An 18,836-nucleotide genomic window follows, 5' to 3' on the forward strand; every position below is an offset into this window, starting at 1 on the left:
CCTGTCTCCTCCTCCTCTTCCTTACTTTTTCATTTCCTCCTTCTTCCTCCATCTCACCGTTCTTTCCTCCTTCATCTTACTCTATCCTTTCCTTCGTCCTCCATCTCTCTCTTTCTCCTCCTGTCTCCACCTCCCTCTGGTTCTTTCCTCTTCTACCTTACTCTCTCCTCTCCTTATTCTGTCCTTTGCTCCTTCCTCTACCTTGCTCTCTCCTTTCCTCCTTAACTATGCTCTTTCCTTCTCCCTCTTCCACCTCTCCATCTTTTCTTCCTTCCTCCTCTTTATCTTTCCTCCATCCTCCTCCACCATTGCTTTCAGTCTTCCACCGCTACACCATCACCAGCATCCCCTCCCTCCTTCCCTCCCTCACTCCTTCCCTCCTTCCTTCATTCACCATTAATCTATTACTTAATTTTAAACTCGTTACTTTCCCGATGGCTGAGGAGAGACAAGACGAGGCAAGGCTAGACACACAAGGCGCGGGGAGGCAGGGATGGGAAATCACGTCATTAGCTTGTTCGTGAAAATTGGGGTCTTGGTAATGAAGGCTTGCAGCGTGTCAGGGTTGGGGGGTGACAGTTGGGGGGGGTGCTGGTGGTTGGGGGGAAGGGGGAAGGGATAAGGGGAGACAGCGCTGGAGGGGTTGCCATGTTATCAGGCTTAGAATAATCAAGCTTGTGAATAATCCAGCTGTGCTAATCAAGGTAATTAGGAGAAGCTTGGGCGCCACCACCTCTCTCTCTCTCTCTCTCTCTCTCTCTCTCTCTCCGGTTCGTTGGTTCAAATCGCGTCTCAGTGGTTCAGTCAAGGATTCGCTCAGGTTCAGGTTCCGGTTCATGTGGCTCATTATTCGTTCTATCTTAGCTGCTCATGGTGTTGTTGTTGTTGTTCGTAATAGCCTCTTGCATTATTTTGCCCGCTAAACTCTAATATGTAATTAACGTAGGCATATTTCCTTCACTTGATAATGGATTACTCTATATTCATGAGAGAGAGAGAGAGAGAGAGAGAGAGAGAGAGAGAGAGAGAGAGAGAGATGATGGTATACTAGTAACAACAATAATTAGCGATGGTACTAATCTATTCTCGTTGTGGTAATAATGATAATAGTTAATCTGTACATTACTGTGATGATATTTAATGATAATCTTCTTTCCCCTCAGGTTCTTACTGTGGCATCAACAACAGTGGCAAATAAATGAGTGCCTGGCTATTTGGCACCACTCCCTCTCTCCTGTTGCCTCCAGTGACCCAGTAAGTGCCTTGTTCCTTGTTTTTCCTCCCTTTTTATCTCCCTCTTCTCTCCGCATGCATTGTTTCCAGCCAGTTTGCTAGTATTCCTTGTCTTCTCTCCACGTGTTGTAAGGTCTCCCAGTATCCCAGTCTCCCAGTATTCTTCCTCTCCCTTTCTTTCCCAGTGCATATACCCTGTCACTCTCCTTCCTCTTTTCTCCTCATTATCCTAGTATCCTTTCTCTTCTCTCATCTTCTAGTGCAATTTCCCAGTCATTCTTTCACTATCCCAATATTCTTTTTCCTCTCTCCTCTCCCAGTTCATTGTCTAAGTCAGTATCCCACAGTATCTCAGTAGTCTTTCTCTTTTCCTCCTTTTCCTCTCCCAGTGCTAAGTCCCTCCCAGTATCCCTGTGTCAGTATCGCCCCCGGGTGCAGGTGTTGTCCCGGGCCTCACCTGCTTCTACCTGCTCGTACCTACTCCGGCCGCCACGCCCACCTATTAAGGTAAATGGCAATTATTTAAGGTGTATTTATGTATTTCCATTACTTGTATTTCCTGTATAATTCGTGCCTGGAGGGAGATGCAATGCTGTACTTGTTCTTTTTATTGTTGTACCTTGTTGTGTCCAATCAGTAATTAATATGTGACTTGATTGCTTGGTTTTGCTTCTTGCTTTAGTGACGTGGATGAAAGTTCGTGCTCTGCGTATTAATCCTACAAAAACCTACAAAGATACATATCCCTAAGCTTGCGTTCGTAAACCTTTCTGACTCTTGCGTCTATTGCTTATAACAGGTGACTTGATTGCTTTGCCTTTCCTTCTTCTTTTTTGCATAGCTGGAAGTTCTTGCTCTGGTTATTAATACTGGAAACACCAACAAAGATTCAGATACTGTGTTCGTAAACCTTTCTGATTCTTACGTCGATTACCTTGAACATGTTACTTCATTTTTTGGTTTTGCTTCCTAGTTTTGTGACATGGTTTGAAGGTCCTACTTTGGTTATTAATCCTACAAAAACTTGACCGATAAAGATTCATAACCTTAGGCATGTGTTCGTGAAGCATTCAGATTCTTATGTTGATTACTTTGAACAGGTGATGCAATTAATTTCCTGTATTCTCTTTTCTTGTAAGTGCGCATGTAAATAGTTTCCTTAGTGCTCTCATTGTTAACGAAAGGAAGGATAAGGGAGTGAAAAGGCTCGACATCTTGGTGACCTGAAACTTAGTAAAATCAGTCCATTGTAATTCAGAATTGTGCGATACGAGTAACAGACATTGCGAAGGATATTACAAGGCACACATTTAAAAATCATAAGAACATAAAAAAAAAAAAAAAAACACACACACATTGTAAAGTATCTCTTTCGTGTACACTCAAATTTAGGTCCCATGTTGCTAAGATTGAGCGTATGAATATTTGCAAGGCCTATTTCTCATACTGTATCGTGAGTTTCCTCCTCCTTCCTCCTCCTCTTCCTCCTCCTCCTGCTCGCATACACTGTCTCGTAATGTCTCACTCGGAACTAGATAACACAGCCACTCATCTTGATTTCCCGTCCTCCCTCCCTACACAATGTCCCTTCCTCATCACTCACTTCACCGTTCCATTCCATACACATATACACACATTACTCCCTCCCTGCCTTGCACACTCCATCCTTCCTTCATTCCGCCCTCGTAACCTCCCCTCTCGTGCCCTTCCTTCGCTTCTATATTTCTCTCTCTCATAAATCTATCTCCTTCCTTCGCTTCATCTCCTCCATACGTCTCACTTCTCTTTCTCATAACCTTATCTCCTTATTTCCTTCCCCTCTTTTCTTTCTTCCTTTCATTCCATACATTCAATTCTTTGTTCCCTCCTTCTTTACTGTCTTTCCCCCTTATTTTATTTCCTCCCTTCCGTTCTCTCCTTTCCTGTGCACACTTAACCCTTCCTTCATTTCACCTTCCTTCCTTATCCTCCCATTCCTTCTCTCATCTCTCTCCCTACTCCGCACATCCATTCCCTTCTATGCACTTATCCTCACCTCTATCCATCCCCTTCCTTCTCTCCTCTCTCTCTCTTTCTCTCTACTCTAGACACCCATTCCCTTCCATACACTGAATTCTCGCCTGTATCCCTCCTTCATTTCACCCTCCACCCCTCACCTTACCCTCAGTCTTCCCTCCCCTGCTTCCCATCCTCCCAGATTACCTTGTCTGGCCAGGATCCGCGCGTCAAGCTGTCCAGACTAATCAGGTTCGGGATTTACCGAGAGAAATTCATGTGTGTGAGCGTGTCAAGAGTAAGAGGAAGGTGAGAGTGGAGAGGCAAGCAGGCGGGCAGGCAGGCAGGAAGGAAGGAAACGAGAGTAGCAGGGTAGCTGGTTGGTGGGGAAACAAAAAGGAGGTTACAGAAGGGACAAAAATGGTGAAAGGAAAGAAAGGCTCATAAGAAGAATGGAAGAAAGGAAAGTTAAATAGCAGGTTGGTGGGGAAGCAACAAGGTTACAAAAGGGGGGAAAATACGAAAGAAGGAAAGAAAGGTACAAATGAAGGATGGAAGAAAGGGAGGAAGGAAAGAAGAAAGGAAAAGAGAATAACAGGATGGTTTGGAAGAAGGAAAGTTACAAAAATGGAAAAAAGGGAAAGAAAGGAAGGCTTGTATGAAGGAAGGAAAGAAGAAAGGAAGGAGGGAAGAAGGAAGAAAGGAAGGAGAGTAGCAGGTTGGTAGGTAGGCAGGAAGGATAGCAGGATAATTAGGAAACAGAAGGTAAAGGAAAGGAAAAAATAGGTAATAGGAAAGGTATACAGGAAGGGGGAGGAGTATGTAGGTTAGTAAGGTAAAGTTAAAGGAAAAACAGGAAAAATGAAAAAAAAAGTAGGAAAAAAAGGGAAGGCAAGCAGAGAGAGAGAGAGAGAGAGAGAGAGAGAGAATGGATCGATACAGCGTTGGAAAAGATTGCGAAAGAAATGAGAAAGTAAAGAAAACGTAAAGATAACACACAGGGCAAGAGAGAGAGAGAGAGAGAGAGAGAGAGAGAGAGAGAGAGAGAGAGAGAGAGAGAGAGAGGAGAGAATAATAATAATAATAATAATAATAATAATAATAATAATAATAATAATAATAATAATAATAATCAACCTTACTTTTCTCGCCAGCCACACACGAAAAAGCTTCAATTCGACGTGAAAGACACTTTTGTTTGGGTCCTTAGCGTGGAGGTGGGAGGGGGGACCTTCATTCATACACTGGAGGCTGAGAGGGCTTGTGGAGGGGGCGCAGTCTCTCCTCCCTCACCTACACACAGGCACGAGTCTTTAGGGGCGAGTTTAACTGCGGTCCCTTCAAGTCCGCGTTCTATAGGTGAGTGTGTGTGGAATTTAAACTTGATGTGTAGAAAATGTTAGTATTTTTCCTCGTATTGGAGTGTTGAATTGAAAAAAAAAAAAAGTGGGTATTTATTTTCTACTGCGATATACAGATGACGTGATAGTGGTGTTAAATAATGCAATGGTCGTCTTTTGTTAACAATGAGGTCACTGCAATAAATCGTTTACCTGGTTATAATTAAAGAAGACTATCATGTTCATTTTATCATTGCTAAGATACAGACAGAACCACGTATTTAAGAGACCGTGGTACAAAAAAAAATATATATATATATATATTCTTTTAAAAGTTGTAGATAATTATGGAAAAGATTAACTAGCTGTGAAAGGGTTAGTATGGAATCCTTAGAATGTCAAGGAAGGGATGCTGCAAAATGCCAGCAGGCCTACACGTGGCAGCCCTAGTAATAGAAAACTTAGCTGCTCAAATTTTCGCCTATCATCTTTGTTCATATCTAATTATTCAAAGCTCCCTGTTAACTGCACCAACACTGTATGATTTAGGCATAGGAATCATTACTTTTAGGCCTGTATAGATTGAGTTCATACCCAAACGTACGTGACCTTTGAGACATTCTTATTTTATTTTTTTTTTTTTTCAGTATTTTAGAGCCACGTGGAGACCTCATTTATTTTTTGGGTAGGTCAAGTTGTGTTTGGTTAAGTTAACTAAGGTTAGTTTAGTTTTTAGGATAGGATAGATCTGATCAGGTCTGGTTATGTTATTGTTATTGTTATGTTACTACTACTACTACTACTACACACACACACACACACACACACACACACACACACACACACACACACACACACACACACACACACACACACACAAGACGATATGAGGAGGAGGGATATTTGGGGACACAAGCAGAAGAAAATAATAACAATTTATCAAGGAATATATCTGGATTGTCTTTTTATCCCAGATGGTCCGAGGCTCTAAGGGTCTAAGGGTACATGCTGGGGGGGGACATGGGGGCAGGGGGAGAGTGTAGGGGGCAGAGGGAGAGGAGAAATGGGATTGACATGGGCAGTGGAGGAGAGAAATAGGGCATGAGAGAAAAGGAAAGGGGAAGGACAGGAGAGGGAAATATTAAGGAGGGTGTGAGTAAGGGAAAGAGTTAGGGAGATAAGAGAGAAGAAAGGAAGGTTAGGGAAAGAGAAAGGGACAAAAGGGACAAAGAGAATAAGGAAAGGATGTTGGAAGGAAAGAAGGAAAGGGAAAGAGAGAGATATTAAAAAGAAGAGGGTAGGAGAGGTGAAAGGAGATGATGAGGAAGAAGAGGATAATAGAGAACAGGGAGGATAGAGAAGGTTAGAGAGAGGGAAGGGGACAGAAAGAGAATAGGAAGAGTGAAAGAAAAGAAAAAGGAAGTGAAAAAATGTTAAGAAAGCATAGGGTAGGAGAGGTGAAGGGAGAAAAATAAGGGAGATGACAGGAAAAGAAGGATGGAATAAGGGAAGGAAGAGGAAATAAGACAAGAGAGGAAGAAAGAAGGGAAGGAGAGAGAGGAAGAGACAAATATGAGGGTAATTTCGAATCTCATCCTCGAAGCAGTTCTCTTATCGTCCGGTACTCCTACGTAAGGGATCCGAGAATTTCGAAGCAGTATCCGAAGCAGTAAACTCCAAACCCGTATTGAGAGAAAGATTGTAGTGCTTAACGAGTGAATTTTTTTGGGTTGTTCTGTTATTTATTCGTTTAAATCAATATGTACCGTGCGAAATTGTGACTGAAGGCTTTTTGTTCGTTTTGAGTCATGTTGAAAAAAAGACTGATTCAGATACTATGACACGAAACATCAAGAAAGGCTTCACACTTCTTTCGTTTTGGTGCTAAGGGTCAAAATTAGATTAGTAGTTGCCTGTAACGTAATTGCTGGGTAATTATGCAATTAAGTAAGTAATCAAATTAAATTGAGAATAAAGAGAAAGTACAAAAAAAAATCTCAAGACCAAATGAAAAGTGCAGCTGAGAAAAGTAAAAATAAATCATCTTCAATTAAAAAAAAAAAAAGGGGGGGGAGGAGTTTGTTAATCAGGGCGACTTAATTCCAGTTGGTGGGGGAGTCGAACCCGGGTACCTCCATTGGGACACAGGTATGGTCCAGAAGTATGCCAGGAAGCCGCCGTACTCATCGCGCCACTGGTCTTTACATTCTTGTGGTTATTTATTGGTGAGGCCGTGAAGCGAACTATGCAAAAACTGATATTACATGCATTAAAAGCAAACAATCTGCAGTTAAAGCCGTAGACACACACACACACACACACACACACACGACTACAAACTATTTACTTTTACATTCTTTGATAAGAAATTGATGAGAGAGAGATAGACACACACACACACACACACACACACACACACACACAGGTAAGTTATTCAGGTGCCTTTGTATATAATTAACCTCTTGGAAGGTTACTTTCTTTCATTTTAACACTGCATCTGCTTACCTCCGCCTTCCATCGCGCCGCTTTCCATCGCGTGGTGCATTAAACATTCGAATGCCCTAAATAAATAAAACTGTCGAGGTTCTTGGATCAGATAATGAACGAAAAAAAAGAAGAAATGTCTGAAGAAGTAGTAGTAGGAGGAATAAGAGCATAGTAGTAGTAGTAAGTAGAAGAATAGTAATGAAATAAAACAACAGAGAAAATGAGAAGGAAAAATAGTAATAGATATAATAGTTGTAGTAGTAGTAATAGCAGTAGTAATAGTAATAGTACTCATACCAGGAATCTTAGTAGTAGCAATCAAATAAAATAACAAATACAAGGAAGGTAAAAATTCCAATAGTAATAGCAGTAGAAACAAACCGTAGCAGCAGTAGCACTAGTGGGCAGATGAGGAATAGAATGAGTCAGTATCACGAGCATTATGAGCAGAAAATGTCCACCCTACGTCCGTTTCCCACGCGTGTCAGTGATTATAAGGACAATATCTAGTTTGGTGCAGGAGCGTGACAGACAGGTGAAGGGAGAGGGTGAGGGGAGAGAGGAAGGGAACGTAGTGGTGAATGTGATGAACGATGAGAGAGAGAGAGAGAGAGAGAGAGAGAGAGAGAGTGGGGAAGGGTAATAGAAACCTAAAGAGTAGATTTTAAACACTAATTCTTGTCATGACTTTCAACAAAATCTAGTGAAAGTTATTAAAGTAATCAACTACTACTACTACTACTACTACTACTACTACTACTACTACTGCTACTGCTGCTACTGGAATTAAATGCAGGTGACTTTGCATAATATTCATGTCTGTTGCTACGAATATTTAAGCGGGAAATTGAGCCGAGCGTGATTATCCTTACTGAGTGTTTTCGATGACGCAATCTTGTCACTCACCGAGGATAATGGACTCTCTCTCTCTCTCCTCTCTCTCTCTCTCTCTCTCTCTCTCTCTCTCTCTCTCTCTCTCTCTGTAATGCATAGCGTTGTGAGAAGCATGATAAAAGGCCCCTGTATGTTAACAAAGTAACGTGTACTATGTATGTGTGTGTGTGTGTGTGTGTGTGTGTGTGAGAGAGAGAGAGAGAGAGAGAGAGAGAGAGAGAGAGAGAGAGAGAGAGAGAGAGAGAGAGAGAAGAGAGAAATTTCATTGATTCTTCTGTTTTGCTCTTCTTTTCACTTACTTTCTCATCTCTCCTCCTCCTTCTCCTCTTCCTCCTCCTCCTCCTCCTCCTCCTCCTCCTCCCTCCGTATTTTACTATCTTCACTTTTCATCATATCCTCCCCGTTTTCCTCTTTTCTGCTTCTAATCCATTTTTCTCCTCCTCCTCCTCCTCCTCCTCCTCCTCCTCGTCCTCCTTCATTCGTCTTCCTTAATCCACTTTTAGGATTTTATTTGATTAGGATCCTCTGATGGTCATTAGCTGGTTGACAAGCGTGTTGGACTCTCTCTCTCTCTCTCTCTCTCTCTCTCTCTCTCTCTCTCTCTCTCTCTCTCTCTCTCTCTCTCTCTCTCTCTCTCTCTCTCTGAACAAAATCAAAAAATAGAAGTCGGAGTTTTGAGAGAGAGAGAGAGAGAGAGAGAGAGAGAGAGAGAGAGAGAGAGAGAGAGAGAGAGAGAGAGAGAGAGAGAGAGAGAGAGAGAGCTTCCTTTTTGTGTTATTGGTCAGGAAAAGAATTGAACGGCAAGCTGAGGGGAATAATAACAGAGAGAGAGAGAGAGAGAGAGAGAGAGAGCAGTACAATATGAAGTGTGTTTACCGTATTGCACACTCAAGCGACAGATGAAACTTGAAACACTTGAGTGAGCACGAAGACATGGGGGGAATATAGTGCTAGGAGTGTGTCTGGCTGCCTGTGAGTGACTAGGTGATGGGGTGAAGGGATGAAGGGGTGAGGGAGTATATGGGGTGACAGATTCTCGTATTTTTTTGTAGGTTGGGTGAATGTTTGTGTTGTGTTTTGGTGTATTGTTTGTGTTTCTGGTTTGCGTTGTGTGTGTGTAAGTGGATTTGTGTTATTGTTTTGAGTGTGTTTGTGTGTGTGTGTGTATCTATGTATGTATGTGTTTGTTGATCTGTGTATGTGTATCTGTCTATATTTCTTTCTGTCTATCTATCACTACCGGTAATTATTTGTTTGTGAATGCGTTTGTCCTTATCTCTCCATCTATCTACCTTATCTGTATCAATGAATTTATATCTGTCTTTCATTGTATGTATGTATGTTTGTATGCATCGATCTATCTATCTGTCTGTCTATCTGTCTACTCTTGCTGGTCATCCGTCTCTGTTTCTACACTCAGTATGTTTTCCATTTGCGTGACAAAAACATGAATGAAACACGAGCTCTCTTGGCACCACTAAGCTGTTTTTGTCTCCTCGTCCTTTTCCTCGTCCTCCTCCTCCTTGTTTTGTTCTTGTTTTCTTCTTCTTCTTCTTCTTCTTCTTCTTCTTCTTCTTCTTCTTTGTCTTTATCATTAGTTTTTTTTATCTTTTCCTTCCTTGTTGTTGTTGTTCTTTTAGTTTTTGTTTTCTCCTTAATCTTGTACTTATTCTTTTCTTATTCTTGTTGTTCTTGTTCTTGATATTATTATTGTTGTTGTTCTTCCTCCTCCACAAAGTACCACGCCCTGCACATTATATTCCTCCTCCTCCTCCTCCTCCTCCTCCTCCTCCTCCTCCACCACCACCACCATCACCACCACCACCACCACCACCACCACCAGTTCTTACTCTTACGAAATTGTGACATATTTTCTGGGTGTCAGGTGATCTCCCTCTGGAATATTTGGACTCTTCCAGGAATGTTAGAATAAAATATAAGAAGCAGGGAGAGAGAGAGAGAGAGAGAGAGAGAGAGAGAGAAAGGAATAACTAACAGACCACACAAGGTAAAAACGAATACCCTCTCAATGAAAAATGGCATAATTGGAGAAGGAAGGGCGAGGGATAGGTGTGTGTGTGTGTGTGTGTGTGTGTGTGTGTGTGTGTGTGTGTGTGTGTAGATATGTAGGTATGTAGTGTATGTACGTATATTTGCGCTGTTCATTATTACTGTCATTTATCACTTTTTTCAAGCTAGTTTTCATGTATGAGTGTGTGTGTGTGTGTGTGTGTGTGTGTGTGTGTGTGTGTTTACCTGTGTTTTTCGTGTTGGTTTGTTTTCAGATTAGTTTTTAATAACCGTGTGTATGTACGTTTGTGCGTATTTTCCTTTTTTTCACGTTAGTTTTCATGAGCGTGTGTATCTACGTGTGTCTGCTTTTTTTCCTGGTCTTCTTTCCTTTTTTTTTTTAAGTACGAGTGCAGCACGGTAGGCTATAATTCAGTTTGCATGATCGTGTGTATGTAGTACCCACGTTTATCTGTTTTTTTCCACCTTTTTTTTTCCTTTTTTAAGTGTAGCGCAGCAGGTTACAGCTCAATGCCGTTGTTTTTTCGTGGTAGGAAGAGGCTGTGGTCACGATATCCACCAATCATCGTGTTCTGTCTAACTCGCAGTTCTTCTTGCCATGTTCAATTCCCTGGTGCTTCTAATCTATCCTGTGTCCTATAAATCGCATCAATACTGTATACATCCAATCCATATTCAATTCTCAATCTTCTGCTTGGTTTAGTTTATTCTTGTGTGTGTGTGTGTGTGTGTGTGTGTGTGTGTGTGTGTGTGTGTGTGTGTGTGTGTGTGTGTGTGTGTGTGTGTGTGTGTTTCGTGTTTAAATTGTAAGTTTCAGTTTCTGCCTCGTTTCTCTTTTGTTTCTCTACTTTATCATGGCTTTTGTGTATGTTTTTTTTTTCTAGTTGAATAGTTGTGGATGGAGGAGGAGGAGCAGGGAGAGTAGTAGTAGTAGTAGTAGTAGTAGTAGTAGTAGTAGCACCAGAAGTAGTAGTAGTAGTAGTAGTAGTAGTAGTAGTAGTAGTAGTAGTGGTAGTAGTAGTAGGTGTAGGTATATTAGTAGAAGTAGAACAACAGTATTAGTGGCAGTGAACAGAAGTAGTAGTAGTAGTAGTAGCAGCAGCAGTAGTAGTAGTAGTGTTAGTAGTAGTAGTAGTATCATTAGTATAAGCAGTAACAGCAGCAGTAACAGCAGCAGAATAGTAGCAATAATATTTGTGTTGTGTATTTTTCCTGACTCAAGTGCGCGTCTACAATTTTCTCTCTCTCTCTCTCTCTCTCTCTCTCTCTCTCTCTCTCTCTCTCTCTCTCTCTCTCTCTCTCTAGTGTCGCAGTCTGCCAAGGCACGCTGCGTTTTTCAGTGACATTTTGCGGGCGGGAATTATTTAGCAATATCCAGAGCACGTCGAAGTGAGCAAATTAGGTGTTGTGAACAGGTGAGAGAGACACGTCAGAAAAGCCAGGACACACACACACACACACACACACACACACACACACACACACACACACACACACACACACACACACACACACACACACACACACACACACACACACACACCTTTGAACAATTTAAAAAGGGATTGTGATATGTGTGTAATGTGTGTGTGTGTCTGTCTGTCTGTCTGTCTGTGTGCGCGGGTGTGTGCATGTGTTCGATCCCCATTACGTAAGCTAACCTTATTCACTTCCATCTGTACATAATACTTCTCCTTATCTCTCCTATCTCCTCTTTCGTTCTCCGCCTGATAGTTTCTTGTACCTTCCTTTATTCTCTTGTTCTTAAGTTCTCATCCATTTTGTCTTCTTCCTCTCTTCCACGAAATACACCGTAAAAACCAGACAAGCATCGTAGGAATCTGATTGGCCATTCCTGACCTAGCCTTCCTACACACGGCCCTTTGATTGGTTGGTATTTCCAACACCTGCGCATCTAACTACCAACATCATTAGATTCTTCGTACCTCTCTCTCTCTCTCTCTCTTTCTCTTTCTCCTGATGGTAATGCTCAATTGGTCTCATTGAGTTAGGAATTCTCACTAGTGCTCTTCCTTGTTTGCTTGATGCTTAGGTGGGTTTACCTTGACTCACCTTGGTCTTGGTCCTAATGAAAGAACAGGTATTCCTTGGTAAGTCATTGCTACAATATTCCTTTCCAAACTCTTGACTGATATAGAGCTGAGATTGCTGTTCAGGTAGATGCTGTTGGATGTTTCTCTCTCTCTCTCTCTCTCTCTCCTCTCTCTCTCTCTCTCTCTCTCTCTCTCTGCCAGGAATTTTGCTTTTGTCATTCTAATCATACGGCGAAGGTCACTTAGCAAATTGGAAGTGTGTGTGTGTGTGTGTGTGTGTGTGTGTGTGTGTGTGTGTGTGTGTGTGTGTGTGTGTGTGTGTGTGTGTGTGTAAATCAAAACATTATACATTTCCTGTTTATGGCCGTTGTAGTAAACACGTGCGCTACATTTTTCTACATTCATACATGTAAACAACTTTTTTCCCTGCTCAGAAGTACGGTATATTCTCTCTCTCTCTCTCTCTCTCTCTCTCTCTCTCTCTCTCTCTCTCTCTCTCTCTCTCTCTCTCTCTCACTGGTGTAAATGTATACGTAGAAACATAAACACGCATCTCAACAGTGAAGTATGTCAGTACGTGCGTGCGTTGTGCTCTATGTACGTTTATACCTGCACGTGCGCATGTAAGTATGAACGTGGGAGCTTGCGACACATTACCTGCTCCGTGTATTCCAGCGGGGGCGCCTGGGGAAAAAAATGTTATTCGGTATACATAAGCATACAAATGTGTAGCTCATACATACACATTATACATGCAGAGTAGGGTTCGTGAGACCTGGAAGGGGGGAGAGAGAGAGAGAGAGAGAGAGGGAGAGGGAAAGGGGAGGGGGCAGAGAAGGAGGGTAGAGAGGGAATAGAGGGGAAAAGGAAGAGGAGGATGGGTAGAGAAGGGGATACGAAGGGGGAGAAGGAATGGTAGAAAGGGAGGGCAAGGGAGGAGGGGTAGAGGAGTGGTAGAAAATGGGGTTAGGAGAAGGAGAGGAGGAGTAGATAGGATGTAGGAGGGAGAAGGGGGTGTAGAGAATGGATAGCAGGGAGGGAAAGAAGGGCTAGAGAGAGAGAGAGAGAGAGAGAGAGAGAGAGAGAGAGAGAGAGAGAGAGAGAGAGAGAGAGAGGGACAGAATGCTTCCACTTTAAAACGTGATTTATGTTGGCGTTTGAAATTACTTAACAACCCGCCCCAAAGTTTCCTCCAAGTCGCCATTCTCTGATATAATTTTCCCTCCCCACCCCGGACAGCCCGCTACTTGTTCATTCCCTCCCTTGGCGCCGCGAGGGATGGTGGTGGTGGTGGTGGTGGTGGTGAGGGAAGAGGGGAGTGAGATAACGCACGTGTTTTTATCATGGTTATCACAGACATACACACTCACACATACAAGGTTGGAGGAAGGGACTGAGCAGGAGGAGGAGGAGGAATATATATAAGAAGTAAATAGAAAGACTGATTAATAGGAAAAGAGGAAAAGGAAGCGAAATGATTAGTCACTGAAAATAACACGCATTTCTCTCTCTCTCTCTCTCTCTCTCTCTCTCTCTCTCTCTCTCTCTCTCTCTCTCTCTCTCTCTCTCTCTCTCTCTCTCTCTCTCTCCAAAAACCTTATCAACATCACTTTTCCACGCACGTAAAAAGAAAAATAATCACACATTTTGCAACACTTCTTGAAATTTTGCGACTAAGCGAAACTAAACACTTTTTTTTCAGGTGCACCAGGTAACCACTTGTTATCCCTTACCTGGACCAGCTCGATTATGATTGGCTAAGCAATAAAAGGCAACAGATATAGGTCTTATTTTTGGATGTGAGGGTAAGGAGAGGAGAGAGGAAAGAAGGAAGGTAAAGAGATAGAGAAATGAGAAGAAAGGAAGAGAAGGAAAGAAGAAGAGATAGAAAAATGAGAAGGAAGGAAGGAAGGAAGGGAGAGAATGACACTTCCCAAGAGGATAGTGGAAGATGAGAGAGAGAGAGAGAGAGAGAGAGAGAGAGAGAGAGAGAGAGAGAGAGAGAGAATAAGAGAGCGAGGATTGAATCAGGAAGAGAAGTAGTAGTAGGAAAAAGTTGTTACTGTTTAACTGAAGGAAACAAGGACTGTGTATACTGAAGTGCAAGAACAAAGAGAAAGAAAGAGAGAAAAAAACAAAGAAATTGAAGCCTGCGTGTTGAATAAAAAGAAGGGAGTGAGAACGAAAAAAAAAAAAGGAACATGAAATAAAAAAAAATAAGGTGGAAGGAAAAAAACTGAGGATGGAAAGGAAAAGCAGACAATGAAATGTAATGAGAGAGAGAGAGAGAGAGAGAGAGAGAGAGAGAGAGAGAGAGAGAGAGAGAGAGAGAGAGAAGGAAAGGTGTCCGCGGAAAATTGGACCTTGCGATACAGGCGCAGTATTGGGCTATAAATGCCGCGCCTCCACCCTTGGGCACATCCTTCACATCTCCCCCCTCTCCCCCTCCCCTTCCCTGACGCCTCCCCACCCCCCTCACTCCCCACCCTCCTCTCCTCACTTTCCCAAGCGTCCACACCTTTTTCTTTCCTCTCCCTCTCTCTCTCTCTGTGTCTGTCTGTCTGTCTGTCTGTCTCTCTTCTTCCTTGTTTCCTTCCTTCCTTCTTCCTTCGGTAAATTCTTTTTTTTTGTTGTTTTTGTTTTATGTTTACTTTTTCTTTTTTATTTTATTTTTTTATCTTGGGTTTTTTCTGTTTTTCTTTTCTTTTTTTTTTTTTGTTTATTTTGTACTGTCGTTTGTTTATTTTATTTCCTGCTTCCTGTCTTTCATTTTGTTCATATTCTTTCTCTCTTTTGTTTATTTGTTTCTTTTCTCCATTTTTTCATTGTTTCTTTTTCTCTTCTTTGTTTTTTTATTAGTTCTTTTTTTCTGTTGTGTACGCGCTTCTTTTCATTTTCTTCTGTACGTTCGTTTTTTTTTCTATATCTTTCTTCCTTCCTTCTTTCCTCTCTTCCTTCCTTCCTTCCTTCCTTCTCACTTCCTTATTTCCATCGTAGCATCGTTTCTTTTTTTTTATTCTGTGTTTCTATTTGTCTCCTTTCATATTTTACTTTACTTTATCTTTTTCATCTACTTTTACTCTCCTGCTTATTTCCATCATTGTCTTCTTACTTTCATTCATTTTTTTTTCTTTCTCTTGTCTTCCTCCTTGTTTCCCTTCTTCCTTTATTTCCTTCCTTCTGAGCTCGTGTTCAGGAAATTGTTGTAGTTGTATTCTTCGTTTCCTTCTTTCATTCCATTATTTTTTTCCCCTTCCCTGACTTGTCTTATTATTATTATTATTATTTATTTTTTTTTATTTCTGGTCAGGTTAGGTTAAGTGTGTTTTTTTGGTATTTGAGGTCGTATTATTATTATTTTATACTACTACTACTACTACAACAACAACAACAACAACTACTACTACTACTACTACTACTACTACTACTACTACTACTTGTCATTGTTCTTGATCTTCATGTTCTTGTTAATGTTGTTGTTTGTGTTATTGTTTTTCTTACTATTCCGCTCCTCTACCTTCTCCTCCTGTCTCCTTTCTCCCTCTCCCTCTCCCCTTCTCTCCCTTTTCCTCTCCACCCACCACCCCATCTCTCCCTCTTATATTATTCTCCTCAGGTCGCTGTTAATTCTTGCTCCCTGACAAATAACACGTGAACTACAAAAAGAAGACTTAGTAAGCTTAACCTCATTTGCATTTTACATATGTATGCCGCAGTTTTCCTCCCGTGAAATGGTTTGTGACGTTTTTATTTGTCATTGCCTTCGAAGACTATTATTTGGCACATTTATCAAGCCTTGAGCGAGGGCGCGTTGAATTATGGGTGTGTGCTAGTGGGTGGGGTGGTAGGTTAGTGGGTTGGAGTTTATGGGGTGGGTGGGGTCAGCGTGTGTGTGTGTGTGTGTGTGTGTGTGTCTGTGTGTGTGTTAAAAGGGGAGAGGTTTTTGTGGGTGTTGTTATTGTTTTTGTTGGTGGTGGTGGTGGGGTTAGTGGTGGTACTGGTGGTGGTAGTAGTAGTAGTAGTAGTAGTAGTAGTAGTAGTAGTGTAGTAGTAGTAGTAGTAGTAGTAGTAGTAGTAGTAGTAGTAGTAGTAGTTTGTTGTTGTTGTTGTTGTTGTTGTTGTTAAGCATCATTATCATCATCATTACCATAATCATCAACCAACACCACAAACTTTCTCTCTCTCTCTCTCTCTCTCTCTCTCTCTCTCTCTCTCTCTCTCTCTCTCTCTCTCTCTCTCTCTCTCTCTCTCTGTCTAGTGTGTCGGCTTTGTATGAAATAATTCCTCGTGTTTGCCCATTAGCAGCTTTCATTTTCTATACGCACACACCTTCACGCGAGTCTCCCCTGAGATAGCGACGAGGAGGAAAGAAAATGGGAAGAAAATGAAAGAATCGTGTCCCACAAGTCTCTGGGGGCGCGGCGGAGATAATGTTTACTTAAGTCACGGTGTGTGTGTGTGTGTGTGTGTGTGTGTGTGTGTGTGTGTGTGTGTTCTCTTGATCATAGTGACACGCACCTTTGTTTTTTGTTTTTTTTTTTTCTTTTTTGGTGATTTTTTTTGGGGGGGAACTTTTTTAGGGGGTTATCCACACGCGATTTTGTTTTATTTTTTGTGGATTTTATTTTGGTTTTGTGTAAATATTCCACGCACATGAGATTTTGAAGGCTATACGTACAGTAAGCACACACACACACACACACACACACACACACACTTTTAATCTATCTTCATGCTGCAATAATTTCCTTATTTTTCTTTCCTTTTAACATCACCATCCGGAGTGGATTGTTTAATATTCACTCACGCCTGTGCCTTTCTTGGGAGAGAGAGAGAGAGAGAGAGAGAGAGAGAGAGAGAGAGAGAGAGAGAGAGAGAGAGAGAGAGAGAGGTGTAGGAGTGAGAAAAAAGAAATAATGCCATTACCAGAGAGAGAGAGAGAGAGAGAGAGAGAGAGAGAGAGAGAGAGAGAGAGAGAGAGAGAGAGAGAGAATGTGTAGGAGTGAAAAAAATGAATGTCATCACCATTTTTTCCTGCGTTATGTTACATAGAATTATAACATCCCATGAGTATCGTAAACCTGATTATATTACGCCGCGCCTACAGGGTGAGGCAGAAGTAGACGGCGGTTGTTACAGGGTGAGGCAGAAGTTGTATGTGGTTGTTGGTGAGGTAGAGGGATTAGTCGTTGCAGGGTGAGGCAGAAGTTGTAGCTGTTGGTGAGTTTAAAGAATTAGTTATTACAGGGTGAAGCAGAAGTAGTAGTTGTTAGAGTGAATCATAAATCGTTTTTTTTTTTATAATGATTGTTAGAGTTTGAGTCACAAATTGTAGGTCTTAACGTGTCGAGTTTTAGTTGGTACAGAGTGAATCAAGAAATAGTTGCTACAGAATGAGTCAGAAGTACTTATTACAGAGTGAGTAAGAAGTACAAGTGTTTACAGAATGAATCAGAAACAGTAGTGGTCATTACAGAGTGAGTCAGTAGTCAGAACACTCCCAAACAACCGTGAGTTCTGTGTCTGAGGCGTGTGTTCCATTTTCTGTGTCCTGTAGGCGAGGGCGGCCCGGGGGGAGCGTCAGGCAGCAGGCAGGCAGGCAGGCAGACAGACAGACAGACAGGCAGAGGGTTAGGTTACAATTACTATTGGTGGCGCCTGTAGCGGTCGGCTGCCAAATCTACACACTGAGGTTGCCAGCTAACTATTATAGACATTACCAGTGATTATTAAGTCCATGTTTTTTTCCGGACCTTCATTATGATTAGTGAAAAAAAAAATGCCAGGGATTCGAGTGACGGTGCGCTGCCGGTGCCTGAGGAAAGTCCCGGCGTAAATACTGATGTTTAGCTGTGTTTTGACCCGAGAGGCAAGATGAAAATGATAAAGATTTGGAAGGAATTTTAGTTGTATGATTGTGGTTCTCTTTGTTATTCTTTATCTTATTGTTTGGGGGAATGAGAGTGCTACGCTTGTTGTGTGATGAAGGACAGCGATTCCAAGCCTCTATCGTTGTTGTTGTTATTGTTTTTGTTGTATTTCTTCTCCTCTCTTTCCTTCTTCTTACTCTTGTTCTTGTTTTTTTTGTTCTTATTGTTGTTGTTGTTCTCCTTCCCTTCTGCTCCTAGACGAAAAAATACATAAAGGAAAAAAAAACTGGAATCTTTAAGGAGAACTGATTCCAGAAGACATGGTGTATAAAAGAGGGTATGTTTTTATCTACATTTATTTTAACTAGTCAACTCTGTGCGGCGGAAGAACATAGGGAACATAATACTAAAAGAGATGAGTGAAGTTAAGAAAAGCTTCATTGTGTTTCGGGTTATGTTAATGAGAAAGTCATGTTGTTTCATTACTGAGTGCAGCGTGAGAGAGAGAGAGAGAGAGAGAGAGAGAGAGAGAGAGAGAGAGAGAGAGAGAGAGAGAGAGAGAGAGAGAGGAAGGTAATGTTTGATGATTCACGAGGGAAAAGAAAAATGGCTGGAAGAGAAGACGAAAAAGGAAGAAATAAAAGAAAGACAGAAAAGCTGAGAGAGAGAGAGAGAGAGAGAGAGAGAGAGAGAGAGAGAGAGAGAGAGAGAGAGAGAGAGAGAGAGAGAGAGAGAGAGAGAGAAAGCAAAACACTAAACTTCCCTTAATTAAGAGAGAGATGCAGATCACAATGTAAAATTCTGTAAAACGTACCCGAACAGAGAGAGAGAGAGAGAGAGAGAGAGAGAGAGAGAGAGAGAGAGAGAGAGAGAGAGAGGGACACACAAAACAAAACACTAAACTTCCCTTAATCACTCTTCAATCTCATTAA

General features: G+C 41.7%; 1 long non-coding RNA gene across 1 annotated transcript in view; it reads left to right on the forward strand.

Annotated features, from left to right (window-relative positions):
- The first annotated feature begins 1,237 nt into the window (after positions 1–1,237).
- LOC135088690 (uncharacterized) overlaps positions 1,238–18,836 on the forward strand; it is a 166,952-nt gene continuing 149,353 nt past the window's right edge. Inside the window, exon 1 of the long non-coding RNA XR_010261079.1 lies at positions 1,238–1,740. This is a non-coding gene — a long non-coding RNA (uncharacterized LOC135088690). The remainder of the gene's footprint in view (positions 1,741–18,836) is intronic.

This window comes from Scylla paramamosain, chromosome 31 (assembly GCF_035594125.1).
Source record: "Scylla paramamosain isolate STU-SP2022 chromosome 31, ASM3559412v1, whole genome shotgun sequence".
Taxonomy (NCBI): Eukaryota; Metazoa; Arthropoda; class Malacostraca; order Decapoda; family Portunidae; genus Scylla; species Scylla paramamosain.